Below are 17,288 nucleotides of genomic sequence, written 5' to 3'. Positions count from 1 at the left end.
GCAAGGTTACCATGAACTCAGAGCAGGGCTTTCAGTGTGGCTGCCCCTGTTCTGTGGAACAGGGTCCCTGCTGAGATATGACAGATGTTCATTGTCTGTACTTTCTGAAAATAATTGAATATATTTTTGTTCGGTGAATCTTTCCCAGCTGGATGAATAGGTCTATTCCATAGGTGTCTATTTTGTATTGTTTTAAAATCTTCTTTTGTTGTCTTTGTAACTGGTTTATTAGCTGTTTTATTATATTTTGGATATCGCCTTGGGACCTATGTGGAAGGCAATGAATAAATAATAATCAATAAACACACTGATGCCACTTTCCTCTGACTCAGCTTTCCTCAACCTTCCAATGTTTTGGCCTGCAGCTCCCAGCAGCCACAGCTAATATAGGTGGTGGCTAGAGCTGATGGGAGTTGTAGTCTGGAACGTCTGGAGGATACAAGACTGGGGAAGGCTGCTGTGACTGAAGCCAAGAGGCCCAACTGGTCCTCCAGTTCACATTCTGTTCTCCGGGCCACATTCAAGAGATCTCCTGGTGATGGTCACTAGCTTTAAAAGGGCATTAGACAAATTCATGGAGGTCTCTCAATGGCTAAAATGGAACCTCCAGTTTGAGAGGCAGTATATAGTTGGATACTAGTCAGCAATGCCAGGGGAGGGCGATTGCCTTTTGGCCCTAATTTAAGGCTCCACAAAGGCATCTGGCTGACCACTGCTAAGAACCAGAATACTGACCTGTATGGACCTTTGGTTTGATTCAGCAGGGCTATGATGATGATGATGATGTCCCACCCTTCCTCCCAGTAGGAGCCCTTGGCAGCAAACAAAAACACTAAAAACTCTCTAAAACATCATAAAACAGACTTTAAAATATATTAAAACAAAACATTTTAAAAAACATATTAAAACAAAACAGCTTTAAAAAAATTTTAAAGTTTTTTTTAAAAACACCTTAAAAATAATTCCAACACAGATGCAGATTGGGATAAGGTCTGGGAGATGGCGCCACATAGATCCCAAGGCGATATCCAAAAGGCTTGTTGAAAGAGAAAGGTCTTCAATAGGCACCAAAAAGATAACAGAGATGATGCCTGTCTAGTGTTTAAGGGGTAGCCTGTTTCATTGCCCTTAGTTCACTGGTGTTCCAAGGTGCAAACCAGTCTCCACAATGCTATAGAGGGTGCTCAGAGGCATTCGTGTTAAGAGGATGTGCTTTGTTGTTCCACCGCGTGACAAGGGCTTCTACAGAGTTATCTGCTCTATCTACTGGGAACTCCCCCAGGGCATTCAGGAGTCCTGTGAATTCCGTTAGTCCGGGACTGGACCATCTTAATCTGTCCACCACCCCTGCAGGGGAGGATCAGAGCTGAAAGTCTAATCTTCACCAAAAAGTGGTCTGACCATGACAATGGAGTGGCATCCACCCCCTATCTCCAGAACACCCCTTCCTCCATCTGGAGCAAAAATCAAGTTGAGGGTGTGCCTACCCTCTGCGTCAGGCAGGTGACAACTTGAGACAGCACAATGGTCATCATGGAGGCTATGAAGTCCTGAGCAGGAACACTAGAGGCAGCCTCAGCATGGACACTGAAATCACCCAGGACTAGCATTCTGGGATCCTCCAATACTACAGCTGAGATGGCCTCCGCCAACTCGGTCAGAGAAGCTGCCGGGCAGCTGGACAGTATACCAGCAACAACCCTAGTTTCACTGTCTTCTTAGCTCAACATTAGGTGCAAGCCCTCACAGCCAGCTCCAAGACAGTGTGGCTTCCTGGTGACAGAGATGGAAGTTCTGTAGACCAAAGCAACTCCTCCCCCCCCTTCCTTGCAGTCTGTGCTGGTGTTCCACCGAGTATCCGGATGGGCAAACCTGGATCAGATCAATTCCTCCCAGCTCACCCACCCAGTCTCGGTAATGCACACCAAATCGACACCCTCATCCATGATCAAATCTTTTTGGGTTCCTAATGGTTCCTAATTCTCCTCCTGCCACCCACTGCATTTGCCTAGAGAATGCAGGGGTCTTGTCTCCCAGTTTCTTCCCATTTCTAACCTCGTTTACTTCTAACCACTCCAAGAGACTCCAAAAATCCAAGTAACCAATCTCCACAAACTCACTGGGCACCAGTTTGGGATCCAAGGCTTCTAATGTTACCAAGATCCATATTAGGGCAATGGCTTGATTAGGCAAAAATGGCCTAATTAACATATAATAAAGACCTAATACAGGTTTTGCCATAATATGACTTTTGGATTTGTTCTTATGGGCCAACATGGCTACCTTTACATTTGTGTGTAACCTAATTGCCAGGCTCTCATTCTTTCCTCAGGGAGATCCGGAGTCCTGACTTCTTCCAGCTTGCTAGATTCCTTTCCTCTTCCAGAGATCTCAGGAATCCAGACTCCAAAAAGCATTAGGTTTCCTTTCCTCTTTCAAGATTCATGGCTCCAGAGGGCCTTGAAGCTCATTCCCCCTCAAGGCCAAACCAAGAAACTCCTTGATATGAAGGTTCGATGTAAAATATCCCCCCCCATTCTGCTGCTCACATGCGATGGAGACTCTGTGTGTGTGCGCGCGGAAGGATTTATGTGCAATCCACAGAGATGTGCAAAAAAGAAGGGGGGGCATTCCAAGACACAGGTGCCAATTGTGAATGTATTAACATTTTTAATTAACAGTATATACTTGCCATTATCCCCGCAGCATTAGCTGCAAACCGTTGATGATGATGTTGACGATGTGTTATGTATGACACACACCAAAAAAAGGAACCCCACCGTAGACTACAATGAATGTCCAAAAACTGGCGAAGGTTTGCATTCATAGGTGAAATGCTGACAATCCCAGGTCAATTTTGTTAATGTCTTTTAGGCACAAGCCCACACGCAGGCACGTGTGTGTACGCACACATATGCTGGCCAGACGTAACATGCGGGTAGGCTAGTGCACTGTCCGAAATTTGGTGAATACGGACTTTTATATGTGAATGCTGACAATCCAGATCAACATGCGCGCGCACACGCATGTAAATACACGCAGAGGGAATATTTCCCGTGAGGGTCAGAAATGTGGAGAATGTCGACATTCGCCACATGTCGGACATTCGCTCTCACATCCTTCTCTTCGTCGCTCGTTCGCGGCTCATCTGTTGCGGTCGTTTTTCTCGTCTTCAGATCTAAACACACCGACACGCGCGCACGCACACACACGCACCCATCCAGCAGACCAGCCCAAATGCTTTCCCCCGGGCTCAGCGAGGGCGCGCGGGGCAGCCGGGCGGCCTGTCCCTTTAAGAGTGGTCCCTCTGACATCACGGCCAGCTGCAGGGAACCGGGCTGGGGCGATTGTGAATTCTCCTCGCGCCCCTCCTCGGTTCCCAGCCAAGCGGATCCTGTGATCGAGCGGGATCCGGCAGCGGGGGCGCCCTGTGCGTGCCAGCCTGTGTGTGTGTGTGTGTTGTGTGCGTGTGAGTGAGTGAGCGTCAGAGAGAAAGAGGCGGGAGGGGGGACCTAGAGAGACAGAGCCGCCTTTCGGCACCCGACTGCGGCATCACTGCCCGATCGAAGCCCCCCAGGACAAAATCGGTAGCAGCCTTCTTCCCGCTCTCGTTCCCTCTCCCCCCCCCGGCGCGCCTCCGCCGCATCCCACCTCCCACTTCCCTCTCTCTTGTTCTATCCAACAACCCCTCCCCCCCACAATCGCCCTCCCCCCCGTATTTTGGGCACCCCCCAGAAAACGGGACGATCTTTGGCTGAGGGCATCACCTTTTCGCGCGCGCCCCCTTGCAAAGCCCCTTTCCCTAATTTGGACGGATTTAGTCTATCCCCCCTCCCCTTGTACCCGCATCTCTCCTGAGCTCTGACTTTGAGGGGGGGCGGGTTTTCCTTCCGCTGCGATTTTTGATCGCCTCGCTCCTCTCTTTTTCTTTCTTTGCTTCTGCTGCTGCATTCCCTTTCCCCATCTCTCCCTCTCGCAATTGCGTGGCTTTTTCAGCCCTTGCCTCCAGCTTGGACCCCCCCACACACACACATACTCGTCTCATTCGCATCTTCTTCCAGACCGTTTCCTTCCCCCCCCTCCCCTCAACACCCCTTCTCTGCCGGAATCCCTCTTCTTGATTCCCTCTCCTCTTTTCTCCCCGCTCCTCCTGCGTCCCTCTCCTCTCCTTTCTGCCTCGGTCTGTTTTCCTCTCCCCCACCCGTCTTTCTGTCTCCTCCTGTCTCGCTCCTCTGCCTCATTCCGCTGCTTCTCTTGTCTCCTTGCGCTCGGCTGTTCGTCTTTCTTTCTCTCGCTCGCTGCTGCATTCGTTTGCTTGGCTCCCTTTTTCATTCTGTCATTCCCCCCTGCTGCTGCTGCTGCTGCTGCTGCTGCAATCCGTCCCTCTGCTCCCCATCTCGATATTTACCGCCACCAGCAGCTCGCCTCCCGGCTTGCATCCCAGCCGTTGCTGCATTCGTCGTCCCCCCCCCGGTTTCTCCCTCCTTCTTTCTTCCCGTCGTTTCCCCCCTCCCCAATTCTCTCTCCCCCTCCGCTTCTCTGAGAAGACAGCAGCCCCTTCTCCTCTCATCCGTCTCTCCTCTCCTCTCCTCTCACTTTGGAGTGAAGCAAACTTCTCGATGGGGCCTTCCGCGACAGAGACCCATTGCTTTGGGGTCGAGTAGTCGCCGGCCCTTCAAAGAGGGCGGCCAGATAGCCCCTCCCGAAGAAAGAGGGGAGGGTGACATCTCCTCACCCACCCGCCCTTGGAAGGTTGGAGGGAGAAAGAGGAGCAATTAAATTAAAAGAAAGAAAGAAAAAGAGAAGGAAAGCGATGCAGGTGCGGTGGAAGAGCGAGGAACTCGAAGCCCCGGTGGGATTCTAACAGCAAGGTGAGAGGGCCGGTCCCTTAGCCCACTTCCCTTCCCAACTGTGTGTGTGTGCTGAAATTCCTGTTAGTTACGTATCTGTTACGTTGTCCCGCTGGGGAATAGCTCTTCCCCTTCAAGGCAGGGAGTTTTGTGCCTATGTGTGCGTCCATCTGCATTAGAGACGGGAGGGGGTATCCCTCAGATCAGCCAGTGGTTCAAAAAGAGGATGCAAGCTTCAGAGTTACACAGAAGTCTTCCCTGGGCAACCCCCTCCCCTCAGAGTTATGCGTAGTTAAAAAGCTTCCACCCTCTCTAACCTGCTGGCTGGTCTAGATAAGAGAGAATCTCGCTAATTTCATGCTGCTGTTTTGGGTTTCCACTCTGGCTGATTCATCTGTGTTGTGTTACTTTGAACAACTTTGGTCTCTGTATGTGAGCTCATGGCCTTTCATTTAGAACTAGTGGAGTAGTTGTTTTGTCCAGCCGAATGTGCATTGCAGATGCTTAACTTTCTCTGGTTGATATATCAGTGAATGCCTTTAGATCCTCTTGAAAGAGGTGTGGGTTGTGTCCTGGTGCATCCCTCACATATTGGCAATGTGTTTTGATTCTTTAGTAATAAGTTAGTGAGGAGACCACATATCTTTAAACTCATTTCTGTGAAGTTCTGTTATTTCACTGAAGCATACAGGAAGCAAATTTTATAGGTACAATCCTCCCCCTCCCCCAGGAGTGTGGGGTTTGTGAAGGAGGCAACTTTCCTTGTTAGTACACATATTTGCGCTCTCTCTGTGTGTATAGTTAATATAAGACACTGCATGCCAATTCATACAAGATCTCATTTTTCAGTGTGTGTGTAATTCCCATTACACCTAGTAAGCAGGAATGGTTTAGTGTCCTTTTGCAGATTTCTCTGACTTGGTGTAGAGCCAGACATACACAGAGAAAGGGAGAGGGATGATTTTAAACAGCTGCCTTCACTCCGTGTTACCAACTGTATCATTACCTATATGGTGCTGTGAGGGTTAATCCCTTTATACCCTTTCACTGTCTTTGATGTGTGTAAGATGTATGCATTGCTTTCTTGACATAAATATGAATTTCTCTCGTGCCTTTCTGTATTGTAGAACAGCCAGAATTGCACATGATATGCACTGTGCTACACCAGTGTACAGTGTGTGTAAGAGAAACAGAGAGATTTCTGTATGTAAATTCATTTCGCACCTTTCTCTGTGCACTGCACTAGTCAGGCAGGCTGTGTGCTTGTGATTTAAAATCATGCCCGGTGATGTGAGAGTGATTTCTTTGGGTAGTTGGTACTGTTTCTTTAGCACACTTCCAATGTAGCGCCAGCATGTTTTGCTTGTTCAGTTGTGTTAAATACAGGATACAGTATTAGAGGATATAGTATCTTTGAGTGTTGCGCTAATATCTCATGCATGTGTCTGTGATTTTCTACACTGTTCTGTCGGTGTATTTGTGTGTGTGATGGAAAAAGAGAGAGCTCCTTCAATTCTTTTAACATCATTCTGTCTAGATGAGCGTGTGTGTGTGTGTGTGTGGAGAGAGATTACTATTAGCTCCTGCCTCTCTAGCTTATATTAGCAAGTTGCATGAATAATTTCATATGGTTCTGTCAATTTAATTATTCCTATACTCACCCGCACCCCTCTTAGTATTAATGCACACAGTGTGTATGATTTATGGGTGGTTCCTTTAATGCCTCTGTGTTAGTTTACATGGTGCATAAAGATGAGGGTCTTGTGAGTGCGTGTATGTTTAAGGAGTCTTATGGAAATGGACTGCCTTCAAGTCAATCCTGACTTATGGCGACCCTATGAATAGGGTTTTCATGGTAAGCGGTATTCAGAGGGGGTTTACCATTGCCTCCCTCTGTGGCTAGTCCTCCCCCTGGCTAGGGCATGCTCAGCTTGCCACAGCTGCACAATCCAGCCCCTTCCTTGTCTGCAACTGCCAGCTGGGGGGCAACTGGGCTTCTTGGGACTATGCAGCTTGCCCACAGCTACACAGGTGGCAGGACATGTACCATCTTATTCAACTGTGTGTGTGAGAGAGAGTAGTGGATTTAATGTTTGTATTATTTCCTATTACTGGCGTATTGCCCTCTCTGAGAGAGGATGTGTTGTGTTCGAAAGTGAATTTATTTGACGTTGCCATGTATGTGAATTATTTACCCGTGTGTGTGTGTGTGTGTGTGTGTGTGTGTGTGTGTGTGAATTCTCAACACTAGTACTCAAATATGAATTGTTGGAATAAGATCTTTGTATACATAGGCTAAGATGTAATCATAATAATTCTTCTGAGGGGTAAGCTTGTTTCTAGCAGCTATTTCCAACCCCTTCCCCCTGTGTTTTTGTACAGGTTGTGTGAGTTTGAAGAGATGGGGGGGGAATTTAAATAAAAAAGAGATCTGGCATATACAGTGTACATTCCACCCCACCTTCACCCCCACAAAACAAACAAATCCACAAACATTTAATGTAATCCCAGATGGTGACATTGCTATAAGATTGTATTCCCCGCCACAGATGAATATGATACAGTGATTGCTGGAGGGAAGGTATGCAGTTGCTGTGGAGATGGGAGAGGGGGAAAGGGTCTTGGGGTGGAACTGGCATTGCACTAATGGGTGAGATTTAATTTAGCATATGGGTGCGTTAGTTACAGAGGGGTCAGGTAGAATGCATGTTGTATCTGTGCTATTTCTGTTACCCCCCCTCTGTGTGTGTGTTTGTGTGTGTGTGTGTGTGTATGAGAGAGAGACAGAACATCATTTATGCAGTGACAACAGTGCTGTGGTGCTGAGCGTGAGGGAACCAGTGTGGTGGTGCTAGAGGAGGAGGAATTGTTTTAATTCCCTCACGGTTACACTGTTGCTGGTGAAATCCTCCCTCGTAAGCTGAATCTGCAGGAGGCAACATGGTATAGTGGCTAGTGTGTTGGGCTTAAACCAAGGGTCCCCCAAATTCCTCCCTCATCCATGAAGCTCACTGGCTGTCTCTGAGCCTGTCATGCTCTCTCAAGCTAACCTTCCTCATTATTAACATGGCTGGCCCTTTTAATGCTGGAAGCTTGTGCGTGAGGTGGAAAGTGGGTTCTCTCCTGCCGTCAGTATTTTTATAGGGTTGTGTGAAAATCTCCTAGGAAATTTTGCTAGTCTTATTTAAACTCTTTTGGTTTTTTCTTCACAGAGGCTTTATGTGAAAAGGAACCTACAAGTTCATTCTGGATTTCACTTTGAGGGCCCATCTGCACGATATATTTAAAGCAGTATCATAAACATTTTAAACAATCATGGCTTCCCCCAAAGAATCTTGGGATCTGTAGTTTGTTAATGGTGTGGAGAGCAGCTAGGAGATCCCTATTCCCCTTACAGAGGTACAATTCTCAGAGTGGTTTAACAGTCAATGCCTCTTCCCAGGGAACTCTGGGAATTGTAGCTCCGTGATGGGAACTGGGGTCTTCCAACAGCTCTCAACACACTTAACAAACTACAGTTCCCAGAATTCTTTGGAAGAAGCCATGACTGTTTAAAGTGGTATAACAGTGCTTTAAACATATTGGGTAGCTCAGGCCCCAGGGACATTTCAGCAGCAATTCCCATCAATATGTTTAATTTATCACAATCAAATCCCATCTTTCAAAGCAATCAGGACAGAATATATGGGCTTATCCCATTTTATCCCAACAACAAACCTGTGATGTTAGGTTAGCCTGAGAGAGGAAAGGTACTTTTTTTTTTTGCTGTCATTGACACTATTACATTTTTATCTCATCACAGGTTAATATACAAGGTTCCTTCTCAAGAAAGATGGGATATAAATGTAATAACAAATAAAGGTGTGATTGATTGATACTGACTGGCCGAAAGTCAGCTTCATGGCTGAACAGGAATTTGAGCCCAGCTCTCCCTAATCTGTCACTCTAAACACTACCCTTTTTCTGGCATGGTCATATGTGGTGGGAAAAACCTTCACCTGTTTTATTTCTGTGGATCAGGCTGCTGTTAAAGTTACAGGAGCAAGACTGGGAAAAAGGTGGTGAGCTTAACTTAAGGGGAGGGACTTGTTCAATGCTTCAGGGCTGAGCAGGTCTCTTAGTCGAGTGCCAATTCTCACAGGTCCATGCTGGCTGGGGCTGATGGGAGTTGTAGTTCAAAAAAGTAAATTTTCTAAGCTCTGCCTAGGAAGCTGCCTATACCAGGCCAGAGTAGTTAGCCATCTAGTCCAGTCTTATCCACTCTGACTGGCAGCAGCTCTCCAGAGTTTCAGGTAGAAAGGTTATTCTTATCACCTGCTGCTGGATATTATTATTAGCACTACCCTTCAACCACCCTCAAGTTTAGTTTAAAAAAACCCTGGATTTCTCATACTTTCAAAATATGTTTATGAAGCAATTGGGAGTTCATGGTTCCTCTTACAATGGGCAATGGTTATTCTGAATCAGTTACTTGAGCACAGAAATGGATTGTCTTGTGTATTATATGGAGAACTCTAGGACTTTGACAGGAAGTGCTCACAAAGCAGCACATAGATCTTGGAAAGTTGCATTGGTCTTCTTGCAAGATAAAACATGAGGGCCAACTCTTTGAATTAGAATACAGGTGCAACAGGGTGGGGGCAGGGAGGGGATTTCCATTAATCCCTTTCTTGATGTGGATCTTCTCTCCTGTCAAGTTATCTTTTGCACATATACCTATCTCATACTCCTCTGTGTCTGTATTTCCATATATCTGCCTTTCTACAGGGTATTTCCACTGTATGAGAGTTAGGGGACTTATTGCCCTTAATTTTTAATCTACCCTATCCTGGAAATTGAGTGTTGCAAACAACATGCTTCTTATAGTAAATTATACATAAATTAAACTGAGCCACAGAAGAACAACTCATCCATGTCTATCAATACCTGCCTGAACACCTATCATTCCTATAAATATCTGCCTACCATCCATTCTTCCTTTCTCTCTCCCAAGCACCCGTCCATTTATCCTGCAGTCATAGCATCTAGAGGTGGAAGTGGTCTTGTAGGCTATCTAGTCAAAACCCACTCCATGAAGCAGGAAATCGAGAACGAGAAGAACCCTGATATGCGGCTTCCCAGTCTGTGCTTGAAGATCTCCAGTGAGTGACAGCCTCACCCAGGGTCTGTCCGTCTCTTTAAACATCTCTCTGCCCATGCAGTCTTCTCTTGCCTGTCTATCTGTTCATCAATACCTCTTGTCTCTGGCTGTCCTTACAAACATCCTTCTGTCCATTCCTATAAATATATAATCCAGGGTTTCCCAAAATTCTGAGTTCATTGACACCTTGATGAGCTTATCAAGTTGTCATCAACACCAACTCAAATTCTGAGGAACATGAATGAAATAAAGTCAAGAATTATCAATATATCATCAATATTTAACTTCAATCACCATTACAAGGAATCATAAAATGTAAAATATAAAGTAGTAAAACAAGTGAAAATAATAACAATATCATACTTTTTATGTTCTCTAGTGCAATGGATGGGCCTGATGGGCTTTAACTGTTGCATTGTGGAATCACCTTATTAAATATAGAGATTCCTCATTGGCAAGAAAGGTGTACCCTGTACATGCTCTTTATTTCTGGGGCTCATAGTTCCTGAGTTTTTCGCACTATACCTTGTAAACTTCTTTCCCACCCCAGGGTCTTTTTGACACCTTCTTGACCCCTAGGTCTTTATTCATCTTCTGCACAGACCCATCAACCCCAGGTGGGCAATATTGACCACTTTGGGAAAGGCTAATATAATCTATTCTTGTTCACTCTCCGCTCCTTCCCCCCCCCCACCACATACTCCTTCTCCCTTGTGTTGTGTATGTATATACAGATCTGGAACAGGAAGAAGAATGTGTGTGAGTAGGGTGACCATATTGTGCCGCCTTCTGTAACTAAAATAAAGCATCACAGATGGGAAAAATCGAATAAAGGTTCTTGCCCAAGAGAGGGAGGGAGGACACTTTACCGCTGGGGATTATAAACAATGCTGTGGACAGGCCCCAGGGTGTGCAGTGCTGTTATTAAAGAGGGAAAAGGGCAGGGAGGTTAATACTTGATGGGGGTTAAAAGAGGAAGAGAGTGGCCCTTTTGTCTCTGGGCCCCTTAACTGGCTCTGCCATTCACCCTGCTCATCCCCACTTCATGGTCATCCATTCTAGGCCAGATACTCTTTTCCTATCCTTCACACACACATACATACACACTCACTCAATTTAGGGCTTTTCGGGGGCTTCTCTTCAGCACAAATGCAGCTGAGGGCATAAATAGAAACCCCTGGAGACACAAGCCAGGGGGAAAAAAGTGCTGAGGATGATGTTGGACTGAGGGCGCTTAGCTCCTTTTGCAGGACAGAAAAGCTTGTAATCAATTACGACAAATCTAAGATCTTAGTATTCACTCGCAAAAGGCTTCAACACCACTGGCTACTAAATAACCACCCGATCGAACAAGTTCCCTCCTTTAGATATTTGGAAATCATTTTTCATTCCTCTGGTTCTTGGAAATCCCACCTAAGTAATGCCACCGAAAGTGCCCAGAGAAGTATTAGGGCGCTACTTGCGTTCTTCTTCTCTAACATCCCCTCGGCAATGCTGGTGTTCAATACCAGAGTGGTGCCCCAACTTCTATATGGCACTCAGCTTTGTTCCCAGGGTAATTATGCCCCTCTGGAATGTGCACAATCCAAATTTATTAGGAGCATTCTTGGTTTGCCTAGCTGTGTGCCAAATCTTGTGTTATGTCGGGAAGTAGATACTTTGTTGGTCGAGACGAGGGCCTGGGTTTACAGGTTAAATATGTGGCTAAAGCTGATTTTTTCTCCTTTGGGGCTTGCTCCATTAACCGTCACCGACACTTATCAGTCTAGGTGGAAACTTGCGGTGAATTCCAAATTGCTTTCCCTTGGCTTTTCTCAGACAGCCGTATTACAATCCGGCTACTTTAAGGCCAAATAACTCATTTCGCAGCGTATCAGGGATATTGAGCTCCAACACAATCTGAGCCTTCTGGCAGCATTCCCCAATATTTGGGCTAGTGCAAAAGCACCTGCGCCTGCGGTCTACTTAACTAGTCTGAGTATCCCTAAGTATAGAAAGGCATTTACTCACGCAAGATTTAATGTACTCCCCTCAGCACTACTTGAGGAGAGATACAAGAGAGTGCCCTATACAGAACGGGTTTGTATCTGTGACTCTGGAGCGGTTGAAGCAGTAGAGCATGTTCTATTACACTGCTCTCTCTATTCTGATCTCCGCACTACGTTTATCTGCCCGTGCCTTCTTAAAAGACCCAGAATTTTAGGAGAAAACCTGGTGCACTTTTTACTCGATGACTGCGACCCATTGGTCACGGACATGGTGGCGAAATTTTGTGTTGTGGCCATGGCTCGTAGAAAGATTTTGGTTCATTTATTTTAATCTCTGATATAACTATTTTTAATATGTTGTACCTGGTTTGAAAAAGTGTATTTTATGACTGCGCCTTTTATGCTTTGTATTTGCTGGTCTTGGACCGAAATAAATTTATTATTCCTGATGTTGGACTCTGAAAGCACAAACATATCTTGGAGAAACCTGTTAACTACATGACTGAAGAGATCAAGGCCCTGGTGCCTGGAGTAGGGTGGGATGTGGGTGTGTAGCAGATGGGGGGAGATCCTGGATTTCAGAGGTCCATGTCCTTGGAGAAGATAGGCGGGGCGGGCAGCCATGTACTTGAAGTAGCTTGCCCCTGCTCCAAATGTCTTCAAATCTGCCCCCTCCCCCACATCTTTCCAGGTGATTCCTATATACTGGTCTGGGACTTAAGGATGGTTGGCATCTCCATTTTTTGTGCCTTCAACTTCTGCAACAGATAAATAAAAGGAAGAGATGAGTCTATGGGGGTGGGAGCAGGCTTGCTGTTTCTCCCTTCCTTTCCCCCAAAGAATCATGGGAACTTTGAGAAGGTTGCTGGGAATGTGTAGCTCTATGAGGAGAAAACCATAGTTCCCAGGATTCTTTGGGGGAAGTCATGTGGCTTAAATGTGTGTTGGATGTGGTTTAAATGTATTGTGGTGGAGCTGTCCAGAACCCTAGCAAGAGGAGGAAGAGCTAACCAAAAAGTGTGAGCACTGAGGGCTAGGAAATTGGGGAAAGAAGGGAAGCTCAAGGCGAGATCTCACTGTTTCCTAATCCCAGAACAGACCTTGTTTTCTCTATCTCTGTTCAGCTCTAGAATGTATCAAGACTGACTCTGAGCACATGCAGAGTTCCATCCTGTCCTCTCTGTGTTTAGTACAGCCAGAGCTTGGAAAAGTTACTTTTTTAAACTACAACTCCCATCAGCCCCAGCCAGCATGGCCACTGGATTGGGCTGATGGGAGCTGTAGTTCAAAAAAGTAACTTTTCTAAGCTCCAGCCCACCCAGCCCACCAGTGCAGGGTTTCCAGGTCAGACAGGCCAGCTTGAACCCCATAAATCTTCTGGAGGAAAAAGAAAGGAAAAAAGAAACTACCCACAGTGGTGGAAGGCAAAGTGAAGAGGGTGGGGCGGGGAGAAGAGAGAGACAGAGAAGGCACAACTTTTTCTTTTATTAGGGACCCAAACCAGAGGGAAGGGAGATAGAGAGAGGCTTAAGACCTGATCATGAAAATTCATTATATGAGGGTGGAGATGACACCAGGGATCAGCATCATCAGGCACCTGCTGAGGCCCCACTCCATGCAGGGGCCCCACTGCTGACCCCTGGCTCTGCTGCTGTTTCTCCTCCTTGCTGGCACTGCCTGTTCACCTGCCCTCTCCAGGCATGCAAGAAGAGTCCAGGAAGAGAAGATGGAGCAACATCTTCCACTTGCCTGTCACTCTCTCCTCTAGGATTGCATTGCCCGAAAAGAGGATGTGCATCGCCAAACAGAGAGGACACCAGATTTGCACAAATTTGCATATGGTGATTTTATGTTAAGATGCACATTTAGGAATGCATGTCGCCATTGTTGGGGAAGACTGAGATGGTGTGCCTGCTCACTCTGCTGTCCAGGTGCTCATAGCTGATGGGCAACTTCAAGGGCCCTCCTGCTTCCCTTTCGTGGAATTCTTTGTCTTCAAACCAGACTTGGACCAGATATGGCCCTTCAAATATAGGACTGTAAAGTAGGACACACGGCCACCGTGCTCTCCTCTGAGCGCTTGTGTGGATTATGCCCAGAAGGAGAGGGGCAGGGCAATGGGGGGCAGTGACAGTGGTGAGGAGATGCCCACTGAGGGGTTCTTGCCAAGTGCCCTCCCCCAAAAAACATCCCAGGACCTGGCACTGGAGTGAAGTATGGGGTTACTGCTGTGGTTATAAAGCATTATAAAGCACTGGACAAGGATGTGTCTGGTTGTTTCAAATCTGCGTGTGAAGGTTCACCTTTCTGTCCTCTGTAGTTCCTGCTCATGAGCTGCACCTCTTCCGTGCCCACACACACACTCCCTTGTATTGTCTCTCCCATTCCCAAACATCTCCTCTGGTCTGCTCTTCTCTTTGTGAACTTCAGCCCAGTCCCTCCCTCTATTCCCTTCTTGTCCTGCTTTGTGGGGCTCTTTCTTCCTAATTACCGTGGCCTCTGCTTCTTCTCTCCCCCCCCCACCTTCCAATGGGTCAGGGGTGGGGAACCTGTGGTCCTCCTGCTGTTTTTGTTGGACTCCATCAGCCCCCACCTGCAAAGCTAGTGGTCAGCAGGAATATTGTTGAACATTTGGAGGGCCAGAGGTTCCCTACCCCTGATCTAGGTCCTTCTGCCTTCCTTGATCCTGTGTAGGAAGAACAAAAGCAGCTCCGTCAATGACAACCAAAAAATCTTTGTTTCCCCAAAGCCTCTGTGACATAAAGGCAGCTCAGACAATGGCTACTAAAGGCTTCACCACCAAAATCCCTATGTGTATTACTGTATGAATGATTTCTCTCCTCTTTTTGCTGGGTTAAGCTCAACACTTTCCATATGTAACAGGGGGACACATATAAGGCTGCAGGCCTGTATACACTTACCTGCAAGCAACTCCCACTGAGCACAGTGAGACCTATTTCCAAGAAAACATGCACAGAATTGTGCTGCACCGTTCACCATTCAGGATCTGTGGGATCGTTGTTGATGTACTGGAATTTGCTGTACCAAGAACATTTAAATTCAGCATTGTGTCTTATCTCTGTAATGATCTTGGTCAGTATTAGCTGTGTATGAATTAACTGTTCTAGCAGCTGTAACAAGCATGAACCACATTTGATTCTGAAATATCCATTTTGATGACTGCGATGAGCTATTTCGCATGCGACTTTTAAAAATACCCAGCAAAAGCCTAAAGAAATATATTTTGATAAACATAAGCAAGCCTTCTCATACTGAGTCAGGCCATTGGTACATCTGGTATTATCTACACCAGCCTTCCCCAACAGCTGATGGGAATTGTAGCCCAAAACATTGGGGGCAGCAGGTTGGGGAATGCTGGTCTACAGCAACTGGTAATGGCTCTCCAGCTTTCCCAGCCCTGCCTTGTAGTGCCAGGAATTGAACCTGGGACTCTCTGCATACAAGTCATGTGCTGTACCACTGAGCTGCAGCCCTTCCCCATATACATTTTGAAAATGTGTATTGCTAAGCTGGGACCAGGAGTGCTGGATTGTGTCAGGGGAGGGCAGGGAAGGTGGTGCAGATTGCTCAGAACAGAGAAGGTGGGAAAGCCACATGAATCTTTAAAAGAAAAGTTGGCAAAATCGTGACCACAAAAGTGATAATTGGGCCGCTGCTGTGGGCCCACTGCCTGGCAGGACCCACCCCTGTCTGACACCTGTCCTGGGCTCCTCTTTTAAAAATAATAATAATCTGGCATTCCAAGCAGCTGCATCTTGTAGCGGCTGTTTAAGTTTCCCACAATGCTCTTGGAGTACAATGATGGCTCCCAGAGCCAGCTGTCAAATGGTGATTGCAGCACTGCCTGAGGAGGAAGCCCAGCGATATAGGAGGGGGTCCCCCACAAGACACTTTCCTGAAGGCTCCTCAAACCTAGAGCTGGCCCTGGCAGAGTCTGCTACGTTACAGAACAAGTCATCATAGTGGATTCCAGCAGGCCTGGGGTCCTGGAAGAAGAAAGTCTACGCTGGTTAGACCCAAGAATTGTGAGCTAGAGAATTGCACTGGAATGGAGAGAATTATGAATCCTGTATAATACCAGAAGGCTTAATGGGTTAACTTAGGTATAGGTGGTGGTCCCTGCTAGCTCTTGGTGAGGTAGAGACCCACAGAGAAATAAAACAGGGTGTCAGAATCCAGAATTTCTGGAGAGAGAACAATAGGAGAATGTAGATGAAAGTAAGCACTCCTGGGAAGAAAGTTTTCAAACTGTTTTTCCATGAAATCTGGGGTTCCTTAGAAGCTTATTGGGAGTTCCTTGTTGAGACCAGTAATGGCAGATTAGCTGCTCGAAGGATGCATTGTGTGCATATTCTAGGGCACCAGGAGTATTGTCGCTCAGAGGTATTATGAGAGGGTCCTCAGAAGGCCTCCAGGGTCCTTGTGCAGAGAGGAAGTTTAAAATCCATGGGAACCACTTTTGTCCAGTGGGCTGGATCAGAAAGGTGACCAACCCTCTATGGGCCACATTTGACAGGTGGGTGAATGGAACCAATCTCACCCAAAAGCAGCAGGGCTTGTATCTGGCACTGACTGAATGCAAGCCCCGCTTGCTTCACCTGTGTGCTCCTGATTGTTTCTTGGCAGCTGTGGCTTCATCCATTCCGCACCAATCGTCATATAACATCAGGTGACTGACGGATGGGTGTGGCTGGCCAAAAACAGCTATGCAGGCCAAATTGGTAGGCTTAATTTGGCCCACGGGCTGGAGGTTTCCCACCTCTGGGTTAGAGGGTAGAAGGTATTATAACCAAAATTGTTGTTAGTTGTCACTTTTTTCAAAAATAAACTCAAAGTGGCTGACAAGCATTAAAAACAGATATAAAAACAGGAATAAAAACAACCTAAAATGCAAAGCTCATAAAAAGCAAAATCCAGCTCATCCTTATCTGACAAAAAATATGTAGAGAATTAAGCTCCAAAGGCCTGGATGAATAAAAATGTTTTTACCTGGCGCCTAAAAACATAGTGATGGGGCCAGGCATGCTTGGGAAGAGCATTCCATAATTGGGGAGCCACCCACTGAGAAGACCTGTTCTTGTGTTGCCACCCTCCACACCTTCCTTAGAGGGGGCACACTGACAAGGGCCTCAGATTATGAATGAAGGTCCTCAGGGTTCTTTGAGAGGGTTTAGGATGGTGCTTAGACTAGCACTCCCATGTTCTTCGAAAACAAAGGTCTTGTGATTGGAAGAAGAATCTATCAGTCAGTCACTCCTGGGGTCTCTGAGAATCAATAGACTTGACTGG

Source organism: Rhineura floridana, chromosome 11 (genome assembly GCF_030035675.1).
Source record: "Rhineura floridana isolate rRhiFlo1 chromosome 11, rRhiFlo1.hap2, whole genome shotgun sequence".
Taxonomy (NCBI): Eukaryota; Metazoa; Chordata; class Lepidosauria; order Squamata; family Rhineuridae; genus Rhineura; species Rhineura floridana.
This window is presented reverse-complemented; position numbering follows the sequence as displayed.